The sequence below is a fragment of the Ranitomeya imitator genome, chromosome 10, assembly GCF_032444005.1.
Source record: "Ranitomeya imitator isolate aRanImi1 chromosome 10, aRanImi1.pri, whole genome shotgun sequence".
Classification (NCBI taxonomy): Eukaryota; Metazoa; Chordata; class Amphibia; order Anura; family Dendrobatidae; genus Ranitomeya; species Ranitomeya imitator.
In genome coordinates this window covers 14763220-14777765 of record NC_091291.1, presented here as the reverse complement: position 1 = coordinate 14777765, position 14546 = coordinate 14763220, and positions in this window count along the sequence as shown.

The window sequence follows — 14546 nt, the reverse complement described above, 5'->3', positions numbered from 1 at the left end:
CCGACCCCTGTGCGGGGTCGGCCATGCGGTACGCGACTTTCGCGCCAAAGTCGCGTTTCAATGACGCGAAAAGCGCCATTTCTCAGCCAATGAAGGTAAACGCAGAGTGTGGGCAGCGTGATGACATAGGTCCTGGTCCCCACCATCTTAGAGAAGGGCATTGCAGTGATTGGCTTGCTGTCTGCGACGTCACAGGGGCTATAAAGAGGCGTTCCCGCCGACCGCCATCTTACTGCTGCTGATCTGAGCTTAGGGAGAGGTTGCTGCCGCTTTGTCAGAAGCAGGGATAGCGTTAGGCAGGGTCCATTAACCACAAAACCGCTTGTGCTGCAGCGATTTGCACTGTCCAACACCACCCTCGGTGTGCAGGGACAGTGGAAGTTATTTTTTTTTTTTTTCCCCTCAGCGCTGTAGCTCATTGGGCTGCCCTAGAAGGCTCCCTGATAGCTGCATTGCTGTGTGTACGCCGCTGTGCAAACCAACTGCTTTTTTCAAAGCACAAATCCTCTTGTTCCTTCCTTTCTGCACAGCTATCTTTTTTGTTTGTCCACACTTTTTATTTCATTTGTGCATCAGTCCACTCCTTATTGCTGCCTGCCATACCTGGCTGAGATTACTGCAGGCAGGGAGATAGTAGCTGCCTGCCATACCTGGCTGAGATTACTGCAGGCAGGGAGATAGTAATTGTAGGACATTCCCTGTTTTGTTTTTTTTTGTTTTTTTGGTGGGAGATTAAGATTGGCAATTTGGCATTTCTGCTAGAGTGCCATCCCTGTGTGTGCCATCTCTCTCACATAGTGGGCCATAGAAAGCCTTTTCATTTTTCTGTATTTTTTTTTGTGGGGTGTATAAATTCTCCCTGATAAAAATACAGTGGGAGATTAATATTGGCCTTTGGGCTTGTGTGCCAGTCCTGAGTGTGCCATCTCTCTCACAAATAGTGGGCCATAGAAAGCCTATTTTATTTTTTTTTGGGTTTTATAAATTCTCCCTGAAAAAAAGGGAGATTAATATTGGCCTCTGGGCTTGTGTGCCAGTCCTGAGCGTGCCATCTGTGCCAGCCCTGAGCGTGCCATCTCTCTCACAAATAGTGGGCCATAGAAAGCCTATTTAATTTTTTTTTTGGTTTTATAAATTCTCCCTGAAAAAAAGGGAGATTAATATTGGCCTCTGGGCTTGTGTGCCAGTTGTGAGCGTGCCATCTGTGCCAGTCCTGAGCGTGCCATCTCTCTCACAAATAGTGGGCCATAGAAAGCCTATTTAATTTTTTTTTTGGTTTTATAAATTTTCCCTGAAAAAAGGGAGATTAATATTGGCCTCTGGGCTTGTGTGCCAGTTGTGAGCGTGCCATCTGTGCCAGCCCTGAGCGTGCCATCTCTCTCACAAATAGTGGGCCATAAAAAGCCTATTTAAATATTTTTTTGGTTTTATAAATTCTCCCAGAAAAAAAGGGAGATTAATATTGGCCTCTGGGCTTCTGTGCCAGTCCTGAGCGTGCCATCTGTGCCAGTCCTGAGCGTCCCATCTCTCTCACAAATAGTGGGCCATAGAAAGCCTATTTTTTTTTTTTTTGGGTTTTAGAAATTCTCCCTGAAAAAAAAAGGGAGATTAATATTGCCCTTTGGGCTTGTGTGCCAGTACTAAGCGTGCCATCTCTCTCTCTCTCTCAGTCAGTGGGCCATAGAACGCCTATTTTTGGTTTTATTTGTTTTCTAAATTCTCCCTGAAAAAATCATTTTATTTTATTTGGTTTCTAAATTCTTCCTGATAAAATCATATTTTTTTTTATTATTTTTTTTTCTAAAGTCTCCCTGAAAAAAAACAAAACAAAAAAAAAAACAAACAAAAAAAACAGTGGGGGATTAATATTGGCCTTTCTGCTTGTGTGCCAGTCTTGACTCCTGTGTGCGTCATCTCTCACTCAGTGGGCCATAGAACGCCTATTTTTTGTTTTATTAGTTTTATAAATTCTCCCTGAAAAAATCATTTTATTTTATTTGGTTTCTAAATTCTTCCTGATAAAATCATATTTTTTTTATTATTTTTTTTTCTAAAGTCTCCCTGAAAAAAAAAAAAAAAAAAAAAAAACAGTGGGAGATTAATATTGGCCTTTCTGCTTGTGTGCCAGTCTTGACTCCTGTGTGCGTCATCTCTCAGTCAGTGGGCCATAGAACGCCTATTTTTGGTTTTATTTGTTTTATAAATTCTCCCTGAAAAAATCATTTTATTTTATTTGGTTTCTAAATTCTTCCTGATAAAATCATATTTTTTTTATTATTTTTTTTTCTAAAGTCTCCCTGAAAAAAAAAAAAAAAAAACAAACAAAAAAAACAGTGGGAGATTAATATTGGCCTTTCTGCTTGTGTGCCAGTCTTGACTCCTGGGTGTGCCATCTCTCTCTCTCTCTCTCTCTCTCTCCAATTGTGGTCCATAGAAAGCCTATATTTTTTTTCCTTGATTTGGGTTCCAAAATCTACCAGAGAAAATAACTACATCAATCATTGGTAGAAAAATATTGGCCTCTGGGCTTGTGTGCCACTCCTGACTCCTGTGTGCGTCATCTCTCAGTCAGTGGGCCATAGAACGCCTATTTTTGGTTTTATTTGTTTTATAAATTCTCCCTGAAAAAATCATTTTATTTTATTTGGTTTCTAAATTCTTCCTGATAAAATCATATTTTTTTTATTATTTTTTTTTCTAAAGTCTCCCTGAAAAAAAAACCAAACAAACAAAAAAAACAGTGGGAGATTAATATTGGCCTTTCTGCTTGTGTGCCAGTCTTGACTCCTGGGTGTGCCATCTCTCTCTCTCTCTCTCTCTCTCTCTCTCTCTCTCTCTCTCCAATTGTGGTCCATAGAAAGCCTATATTTTTTTTCCTTGATTTGGGTTCCAAAATCTACCAGAGAAAATAACTACATCAATCATTGGTAGAAAAATATTGGCCTCTGGGCTTGTGTGCCACTCCTGACTCCTGTGTGCGTCATCTCTCAGTCAGTGGGCCATAGAACGCCTATTTTTGTTTTTATTTGTTTTATAAATTCTCCCTGAAAAAATAATTTTATTTTATTTGGTTTCTAAATTCTTCCTGATAAAATCATATTTTTTTTATTATTTTTTTTTCTAAAGTCTCCCTGAAAAAAAAACAAAAAAAAAAAAAAAAAACAAACCCAAAAAAAAAATGGGAGATTAATATTGGCCTTTCTGCTTGTGTGCCAGTCTTGACTCCTGGGTGTGCCATCTCTCTCTCTCTCTCTCTCTCTCTCTCCAATTGTGGTCCATAGAAAGCCTATATTTTTTTTCCTTGATTTGGGTTCCAAAATCTACCAGAGAAAATAACTCCATCAATCATTGGTAGAAAAATATTGGCCTCTGGGCTTGTGTGCCACTCCTGATTCCTGTGTGCGTCATCTCTCACTCAGTGGCCCATAGAAAGCATATAGTTTGTTACATTTGTTTTCTAAATTCTCCCTGCAAAAATCTATTTTTTTTTTTTTGGGGGTTTCTAAAGTGTTCCTGAAAAAAATAAAAATAAAAAAAAAATAATAGTGTGACATTAATATTAACATTTGTGCTTCAGTGACAGTCCTGCGTGTGGGGCATCTCTCTAATTTGCAGCCACCAAAAACAGAGTGTGTAACATTGGGCCTGATTTTCGCTGTGGTCTCACCAACCTGTAAAGGGGTAGCTAAATCATACTGAAGTTATAGCTCACCGTGTAAGTTGTGTGACTGCAACAAATAACGTTAGTTTGGTTACGTTTTTAAAACAATGAGGAAGTCTAGTGGAAGAGGTCGTGGCCGGGGGCGTTCATTGTCAGCTGGTAATGAGGGTAGTGGTAGTGGTGGAGCATCAGGTGGTCGTGGGGAAAAAAATATTGTACCTAAGTCTGGAGCTGTGGAGCCAGGTTCGTCGTCCGGCTACACAAGGCCTCGAACGCTCCCTTTTCTGGGATTAGGAAAACCGCTTTTAAAGCCGGAGCAGCAAGAGCAAGTTTTGGCTTATCTTGCTGACTCAGCCTCTAGCTCTTTTGCCTCCTCTCGTGGAACTGGTAAAAGTAAAAGCAGCGCGTCGTTAGTGGATGTTCACGGTCAGGGACAAGTCACTTCCTTGTCCTCTTCAGCAAAAACAACAACAGAGAAGAATGCAGCAGGCGACACAACGGGTTACTCCATGGAGCTCTTTACACATACCGTCCCTGGCTTAGAAAGTGAAGCAGTTAACAGTCCATGCCCATTACAAGTTGAATCTGACATGGAGTGCACTGACGCACAGCCACAGCCAGACTACTATGCTGGTCCTTTGACTCAGACCACAACATTGCCCTCGCAGGGTGCTGATCAAGAATCAGACCCTGATGAGACTATGTTGCCCCATCACGAACGCTATACCACCGAACGACACGGTGACACAGACGAAGTTGCGCAGGAGGTACAAGAAGAGTTATTAGATGACCCAGTTCTTGACCCCGATTGGCAGCCATTGGGGGAACAGGGTGCAGGCGGCAGCAGTTCTGAAGCAGAGGAGGAGGAGGGGCCGCAGCAGGCATCAACATCGCCACAGGTTCCATCTGCCGGGCCCGTATCTTGCCCAAAACGCGTGGCAAAGCCAAAACCTGGTGGAGGACAGCGTGGCCATCCGGTTAAAGCTCAGTCTGCAATGCCTGAAAAGGTATCCGATGCTAGAAAGAGTGCAGTCTGGCATTTTTTTAAACAACATCCAATTGATCAGCGCAAAGTCATCTGTCAAAAATGTTCTACTTCCTTAAGCAGAGGTCAGAATCTGAAAAGTCTCAATACTAGTTGCATGCATAGACATTTAACCACCATGCATTTGCAAGCCTGGACTAACTACCAAACGTCCCTTAAGGTTGTAGCACCCTCGGCCAATGAAGCTAGTCATCAACGCAACATCCCTTCCGGCAGTGTAGGACCACCATTTAGCGCACCACCTGCTGTATCTGTGCAGGTATCTTTGCCAGGCCAAAGCAGTCAGGGTCAGGGAATCACCAGTTTCGTAGTAGGAAACACTGCATCTAGGGCACCGGCGGCAACAATACCATCTCCCACCGTCTCTCAGTCTGCCATGTCCACCGGCACCCCCGCTAGTTCCACGATCTCCAGCTCTCCAGTCCAGCTCACCCTACATGAGACTATGGTTAGAAAAAGGAAATACTTAGCCTCGCATCCGCGTACACAGGGTTTGAACGCCCACATAGCTAGACTAATCTCGTTAGAGATGATGCCCTACCGGTTAGTTGAAAGCGAAGCTTTCAAAGACCTGATGGACTACGCTGTACCACGCTACGAGCTACCCAGTCGACACTTTTTTTCCAGAAAAGCCATCCCAGCCCTCCACCAGCATGTTAAAGAGCGCATCGTCCATGCACTCAGGCAATCTGTGAGCACAAAGGTGCACCTGACAACAGATGCATGGACCAGTAGGCATGGCCAGGGACGTTACGTGTCCATCACGGCACACTGGGTAAATGTGGTGGATTCAGGGTCCACAGGGGACAGCAAGTTTGGGACAGTTCTGCCTAGCCCACGGTCTAGTAAACAGTTGTCTGTAGCCGTTCGCACCCCCTCCTCCTCCTCCTCCTCCTCGTCCTCCTGCAGAAGCAAGAGCTCGTCCACAGACCGCAGTCGCACAAACACTCCATCCGCACCTGCCACTGTTGCACACCAGGTCTCCCATTATGGGGCAGCTACTGGCAAACGTCAGCAGGCTGTATTGGCTATGAAGTGTTTGGGCGACAATAGACACACCGCGGAAGTTCTGTCCGAGTTCTTGCAGCAAGAAACGCAGTCGTGGCTGGGCACTGTAGATCTTGAGGCAGGCAAGGTAGTGAGTGATAACGGAAGGAATTTCATGGACGCCATCTCCCTTTCCCAACTGAAACACATTCCTTGCCTGGCTCACACCTTAAACCTGGTGGTGCAGTGCTTCCTGAAAAGTTATCCGGGGTTATCCGACCTGCTCCTCAAAGTGCGTGGACTTTGCGCACATATCCGCCGTTCGCCTGTACACTCCAGCCGTATGCAGACCTATCAGCGTTCTTTGAACCTTCCCCAGCATCGCCTAATCATAGACGTTGCAACAAGGTGGAACTCAACACTGCACATGCTTCAGAGACTGTGCGAACAGAGGCGGGCTGTTATGTTTTTGTGGGAGGATACACATACACGGGCAGGCAGTAGGATGGCAGACATGGAGTTGTCAGGTGTGCAGTGGTCGAAGATTCAAGACATGTGTCAAGTCCTTCAGTGTTTTGAGGAATGCACACGGCTGGTTAGTGCAGACAACGCCATAATAAGCATGAGCATCCCCCTAATGCGTCTGCTGATGCAAAGTTTGACGCACATAAAGGATCAGGCGTCTGCACCAGAGGAAGAGGAAAGCCTTGATGACAGTCAGCGATTGTCTGGTCAGGGCAGTGTACATGACGAGGTACCGGGCGAAGAGGAGGTGGAGGATGAGGAGGATGATGGGGATGAGTATATTTTTAATGAGGAAGCTTTCCCGGGGGCACGGGAAATTGGTGGCGTGGCAAGGCCGGGTTCTGGTTTTTTGAGGGACACAAGTGACGTAGATTTGCCTGCAACTGCCCCTCAACCAAGCACAACCGCAGATTTGACAACGGGAACTTTGGCCCACATGGCGGATTATGCCTTGCGTATCCTCAAAAGGGACACACGCATTACAAAAATGATGAACGATGACGATTACTGGTTGGCCTGCCTCCTTGATCCTCGCTATAAAGGCAAATTGCAAAATATTATGCCACATGAGAACTTGGAACTAATATTAGCAACAAAACAATCAACTCTTGTTGACCGTTTGCTTCTGGCATTCCCTGCACACAGCGCCCGTGATCGTTCTCACACGAGCTCCAGGGGCCAGCAGACCAGAGGTGTTAGAGGGGCAGAAATCAGAAGTGGCGTTGGCCAGAGGGGTTTTCTGACCAGGTTGTGGAGTGATTTTTCTATGACCGCAGACAGGACAGGTACTGCAGCATCAATTCAAAGTGACAGGAGACAACATTTGTCCAGTATGGTTACAAACTATTTTTCATCCCTTATCGACGTTCTCCCTCAACCGTCATTCCCATTTGATTACTGGGCATCCAAATTAGACACCTGGCCAGAATTGGCAGAATATGCATTGCAGGAGCTTGCTTGCCCGGCAGCTAGTGTCCTATCAGAAAGAGTATTCAGTGCTGCAGGTTCAATACTAACAGAAAAAAGGACTCGTCTGGCTACCCAAAATGTAGATGATCTAACCTTCATTAAAATGAACCACAACTGGATTTCAAAATCTTTTGCCCCACCCTGCCCGGCTGACACCTAGCTTTCCTATGAAAAGGTCTTGCCTGTGGACTATTCTGAATGACTTTTCCAATCTCGTAATTTTCTTCACCTGATTGTCCAGCATACGACATGTTTCCACCTCACGAAATGGCCAAACTCCCCACACGGGGCCGTGCTATCGCCACTTTGCGCTTGGACCCTTGAGAGTGCTGTTTGTCTGAAGAGGTGGGTGTGGCCGCTTTTGGTCGACGGCACTGCCACTGGGTCCCTCATAGTACAATAAAGTGTCTCTGGCGGTGGTGGTGCGCACCCAACGTCAGACACACCGTTGTAATATGAGGGGCCCTGTGCCTGTACCGCCGGCCACAAGACAGTTCCCCCCCCCAGCTCAAACAGTGCTCTACCACTAGCAAAATTATCTCTCACAGCTTCACCAATGTGTAGTCTAGGCGCTGACATCCTTCAATGCCTGGCACTGACAATACCATTGTTTTGACATTTTTGTTATGTTAGGCCTTCGAAGCCTGTCTGCGGTCCCTTCTTTCTACAACTACTACACTGACCAGGCCACTGCTGGCCGTGTTACCCTGGAACCAATTTAAAAGTGCCTACAGTCAGCCCAATTTTGTTATGTTAGGCCTTCGAAGACTGTCTGCCGTCACTCCTTCCACTAGACTTCCACTGACCATACACTGCTGCCCATGTACCCCTGGAACCAATTTAAAGTGCCTACAGCCAGCCCAATTTTGTTATGTTAGGCCTTCGAAGCCTGTCTGCGGTCACTCCTTCCACTAGACTTCCACTGACCAGACCACTGCTGCCCGTGTACCCCTGCAACCAATTTAAAAGTGCCTACAGCCAGCCCAAGTTTGTTATGTTAGGCCTTCGAAGCCTGTCTGCGGTCACTCCTTCCACTAGACTTCCACTGACCAGACCACTGCTGCCCGTGTACCCCTGGAACCAATTTAAAAGTGCCTACAGCCAGCCCAAGTTTGTTATGTTAGGCCTTCGAAGCCTGTCTGCGGTCACTCCTTCCACTAGACTTCCACAGACCAGACCACTGCTGCCCGTGTACCCCTGGAACCAATTTTAAAGTGCCTACAGCCAGCCCAAGTTTGTTATGTTAGGCCTTGGAAGCCTGTCTGCGGTCACTCCTTCCACTAGACTTCCACTGACCAGACCACTGCTGCCCGTGTACCCCTGGAACCAATTTAAAAGTGCCTACAGCCAGCCCAAGTTTGTTATGTTAGGCCTTCGAAGCCTGTCTGCGGTCACTTCTTCCACTAGACTTCCACAGACCAGACCACTGCTGCCCGTGTACCCCTGGAACCAATTTAAAAGTGCCTACAGCCAGCCCAAGTTTGTTATGTTAGGCCTTGGAAGCCTGTCTGCGGTCACTCCTTCCACTAGACTTCCACTGACCAGACCACTGCTGCCCGTGTACCCCTGGAACCAATTTAAAAGTGCCTACAGCCAGCCCAAGTTTGTTATGTTAGGCCTTGGAAGCCTGTCTGCGGTCACTCCTTCCACTAGACTTCCACTGACCAGACCACTGCTGCCCGTGTACCCCTGGAACCAATTTAAAAGTGCCTACAGCCAGCCCAAGTTTGTTATGTTAGGCCTTGGAAGCCTGTCTGCGGTCACTCCTTCCACTAGACTTCCACTGACCAGACCACTGCTGCCCGTGTACCCCTGGAACCAATTTAAAAGTGCCTACAGCCAGCCCAAGTTTGTTATGTTAGGCCTTGGAAGCCTGTCTGCGGTCACTCCTTCCACTAGACTTCCACTGACCAGACCACTGCTGCCCGTGTACCCCTGGAACCAATTTAAAAGTGCCTACAGCCAGCCCAAGTTTGTTATGTTAGGCCTTCGAAGCCTGTCTGCGGTCACTCCTTCCACTAGACTTCCACAGACCAGACCACTGCTGCCCGTGTACCCCTGGAACCAATTTAAAAGTGCCTACAGCCAGCCCAAGTTTGTTATGTTAGGCCTTGGAAGCCTGTCTGCGGTCACTCCTTCCACTAGACTTCCACTGACCAGACCACTGCTGCCCGTGTACCCCTGGAACCAATTTAAAAGTGCCTACAGCCAGCCCAAGTTTGTTATGTTAGGCCTTCGAAGCCTGTCTGCGGTCACTCCTTCCACTAGACTTCCACAGACCAGACCACTGCTGCCCGTGTACCCCTGGAACCAATTTAAAAGTGCCTACAGCCAGCCCAAGTTTGTTATGTTAGGCCTTGGAAGCCTGTCTGCGGTCACTCCTTCCACTAGACTTCCACTGACCAGACCACTGCTGCCCGTGTACCCCTGGAACCAATTTAAAAGTGCCTACAGCCAGCCCAAGTTTGTTATGTTAGGCCTTCGAAGCCTGTCTGCGGTCACTCCTTCCACTAGACTTCCACAGACCAGACCACTGCTGCCCGTGTACCCCTGGAACCAATTTAAAAGTGCCTACAGCCAGCCCAAGTTTGTTATGTTAGGCCTTGGAAGCCTGTCTGCGGTCACTCCTTCCACTAGACTTCCACTGACCAGACCACTGCTGCCCGTGTACCCCTGGAACCAATTTAAAAGTGCCTACAGCCAGCCCAAGTTTGTTATGTTAGGCCTTGGAAGCCTGTCTGCGGTCACTCCTTCCACTAGACTTCCACTGACCAGACCACTGCTGCCCGTGTACCCCTGGAACCAATTTAAAAGTGCCTACAGCCAGCCCAAGTTTGTTATGTTAGGCCTTCGAAGCCTGTCTGCGGTCACTCCTTCCACTAGACTTCCACAGACCAGACCACTGCTGCCCGTGTACCCCTGGAACCAATTTAAAAGTGCCTACAGCCAGCCCAAGTTTGTTATGTTAGGCCTTGGAAGCCTGTCTGCGGTCACTCCTTCCACTAGACTTCCACTGACCAGACCACTGCTGCCCGTGTACCCCTGGAACCAATTTAAAAGTGCCTACAGCCAGCCCAAGTTTGTTATGTTAGGCCTTGGAAGCCTGTCTGCGGTCACTCCTTCCACTAGACTTCCACTGACCAGACCACTGCTGCCCGTGTACCCCTGGAACCAATTTAAAAGTGCCTACAGCCAGCCCAAGTTTGTTATGTTAGGCCTTGGAAGCCTGTCTGCGGTCACTCCTTCCACTAGACTTCCACTAACCATACACTGCTGCCCATGTACCCCTGGAACAAATTTAAAAGTGCCTACAGCCAGCCCAAGTTTGTTATGTTAGGCCTTCGAAGCCTGTCTGCGTCCCGTTCTTTCAACTACAACTACACTGACCAGGCCACTGATGGCCGTGTTCCCCTGGAACCAATTTTAACTTGCCTACAGCCAGCCCTATGTTATTATGTTAGGCCTTCGAAGCCTGTCTGCGTCCCGTTCTTTCAACTACAACTACACTGACCAGGCCACTGATGGCCGTGTTCCCCTGGAACCAATTTTAACTTGCCTACAGCCAGCCCAATGTTAGGCCTTTGATGCCTGTCTGCCGTCACTCCTTCCACTAGGCCTCCACTGACCTGTCTATTGCTGCCCGTGTACCCCTTGAACCAACATCATTAAATATAAAAAAAATTAATTTGATTCTAAAAAATAAGATCGTGTTGAGATCTCAAATGCAGACATTTTAACAATCAAAACAAACACACAACAAATATCTGGAACTGTACTACAAAGGTCCAACAGCTACAATTTCTTTCTCCTGCAAGAAGTTAACTGAAAGTTTTTTGGAGTTGTTAACACAGATATGGCATCCACCGAGTGTTGTCCTGTCGCGTCTCCTTTAAATTATTTCCAATAAGATGTTAAACTATTAATTTAATAAAATCAATAATTAAAAAAATAATTGAGTAAGTCAAAAGCACATTGCAAATAAACATTAATTACAAATCAAGAAGCATGGCGCGTCCGAGGGTGAGTAGATACCGAATAAGAATATAATCACCCTCGGACGCGCAATGCTTATTTACAACAGCCTTCCTTCCTAAGAATCAGCCCTTCCGTGGTGTAGAGAGAGGTTGTGTTACACTCCAAGGTGTTCCCCAGGTTGCCTTTCCTGAGCTTCGATCTTCCGGCTCTCGTTTAGTAGCTGTTGGAAACTACGCTGCATTAGGCCTACTAATTGTGTATGGGTGAAACAGTGGCGCATCTGCGGTCCCTCCTTCCACTAGGCCTCCACTGACCTGTCTACTGCGGCCCGTGTACCCCTTGAACCAACCTAATAAAATATTTAAAAAATTAATTTGATTATAAAAAATAAAATCGTGTTGAGATCTCAAATGCAGACATTTTAACAATCAAAACAAACACACAACAAATATCTGGAACTGTACTACAAAGGTCCAACAGCTACAATTTCTTTCTCCTGCAAGAAGTTAACTGAAAGTTTTTTGGAGTTGTTAACACAGATATGGCATCCACCGAGTGTTGTCCTGTCGCGTCTCCTTTAAATTATTTCCAATAAGATGTTAAACTATTAATTTAATAAAATCAATAATTAAAAAAAAAATTGAGTAAGTCAAAAGCACATTGCAAATAAACATTAATTACAAATCAAGAAGCATGGCGCGTCAGAGGGTGAGTAGATACCGAATAAGAATATAATCACCCTCGGACGCGCAATGCTTATTTACAACAGCCTTCCTTCCTAAGAATCAGCCCTTCCGTGGTGTAGAGAGAGGTTGTGTTACACTCCAAGGTGTTCCCCGGGTTGCCTTTCATGAGCTTCGATCTTCCGGCTCTCGTTTAGTAGTTGGTGGAAACTACGCTGCATTAGGCCTACAAATTTGGTATGGGGTGTAGAGACAGGTTGTGTTACACTCCAAGGTTTTCACCAGGTTGCCTTTCCTGAGCTTCGATCTTCATGCTCTCGTTTAGTAGTTGTAGAAAAGTACGCTGCATTAGGCCTACAAAATGGGTATGGGGTGGAGAGAGATGGTGTGTTACACTCCAAGGTGTTCCCCAGGTTGCCTTTCCTGAGCTTCGATCTTCATGCTCTCGTTTAGTAGGTGTCGGAAAGTAGGCTGCATTAGGCCTACAAATTGGGTATGGGGTGGAGAGAGATGGTGTGTTACACTCCAAGGTGTTCCCCAGGTTTCCTTGCCATTGCTTCGGTCTTCCGACTCTCGTTTAGTAGTTGTAGAAAAGTACACAGCATTAGGCCTACAAAATGGGTATGGGGTGGAGAGAGATGGTGTGTTACACTCCAAGGTGTTCCCCAGGTTGCCTTTCCTGAGCTTCTATCTTCAGGCTCTCATTAAATTGTGGTTAAATGGAACAACTGCATTTGGCGTACTAGTTGGTTTGGGGCCTACTATCGGTGTCTGCCACTCCTTGCTGTTCTCCTGGTTTCCTGTCCTGAAATTCCATTTTCAGCCTCTCGTTAAGTAGTTGTTAATGTTAGACTGCATTTGGCCTACTAGTTGGGTTGGGGCCTACTATCGGTGTCTGCCACTCCTTGCTGTTCTCCTCCACTGAACGAAGCTGTGCCGCCTGTTTACTACGGTTGCCAATTTTGAACTGCATTTCGACTACTTACTGATTTGGCCCTACTCTCTGTGTCAGCCTCTCATTCCAGTTGTCCTCCACTGCAATGCCCCCTGGTTATTCCTGTGTTACCAATTTTGAACTGCATTTAGCCCACTTTCTTCTTTGGGCCTATATCTGTGTTTCCACTTCATCGTGCCCATTGCCCAGCCAGTGATAGATGAGTCTGCTGGTACATTGACCCATAACGCAACATTCCCCGTGCACGCTACACAACAACATTGTGACCCTGCTGAAAGTCAGGTTGCTCTTCCCGCATACCATACCACCTTACACGGGGACAAAGAGGAAGGTGCAGATGAAAGTGCAGGTTCCTTCATCAGGTGGGGGGAGGAATACTAGTTGGCGACGTCACTGGCACAGGGCCTCTCATAGTACGCAAAAGTGTTGCTGCCGGTGGGAGGCGCCCCCGCCGTGCAAACACACCGCTGTACTTTGAGGGGCCCTGTGCCAGTGCCAATGCCAACGAGTGGGCCCCCCCTGCTTGCTCAGGTTCACAGCACTTGCAAAGTTGAAATACTTACCTCTCCCTGCTCCACTGCCGTGACGTGGTCCAGATTTCCTGGGCCCACTAATTACTTGAACCAGCCCTACCCCCCACAACTTTAGCCAAATGACCCCCAATTTCAAATGCCTTCCAATTATTATAAGGTAAATTACGCTTGACAAGCTTCATTAAGAAGAATGGATGGTTTTGACATTAAAATGGGCACTCTAGGTGTTTTCCTGGCCCCCACTCACTGCCGACTATGCTGCCCCATTGACTTGCATTGGGTTTCGTGTTTCGGTCGATCCCGACTTTACGTCATAATCGGCCGATTTCACTCGACCCGACTTTGGACATAGTCGGGTTTCGCAAAACCCGGCTCGACTCTAAAAAGGTCAAGGTCGCTCAACTCTAGAGGGCAGTAGTGAGTACGATGCGAGGGTAGTAGTGAGAACGATGCGAGGGCAGTAGTGAGTACGATGCGAGGGTAGTAGTGAGAACGATGCGAGGGTAGTAGTGAGTACGATGCGAGCGTAGTAGTGAGAACGATGCGAGGGTAGTAGTGAGTACGATGCGAGGGCAGTAGTGAGTACGATGCGAGGGCAGTAGTGAGAACGATGCGAGGGCAGTAGTGAGTACGATGCGAGGGCAGTAGTGAGTACGATGCGAGGGCAGTAGTGAGTACGAAGCGAGGGCAGTAGTGAGTACGATGCGAGGGCAGTAGTGAGTACGATGCGAGGGCAGTAGTGAGTACGATGCGAGGGCAGTAGTGAGAACGATGCGAGGGCAGTAGTGAGTACGATGCGAGGGCAGTAGTGAGAACGATGCGAGGGCAGTAGTGAGAACGATGCGAGGGCAGTAGTGAGTACGATGCGAGGGCAGTATTGAGTACGATGCGAGGGCAGTAGTGAGTACGATGCGAGGGCAGTAGTGAGTACGATGCGAGGGCAGTAGTGAGTACGAAGCGAAGGCAGTAGTGAGAACGATGCGAGGGCAGTAGTGAGTACGATGCGGGGGCAGTAGTGAGTATGATGCGAGGGCAGTAGTGAGTACGATGCGAGGGCAGTAGTGAGTACGATGCGAGGGCAGTAGTGAGTACGATGCGAGGGCAGTAGTGAGTACGATGCGAGGGCAGTAGTGAGTACGATGCGAGGGCAGTAGTGAGTACGATGCGGGGGCAGTAGTGAGTACGATGCGAGGGCAGTAGTGAGTACGATGCG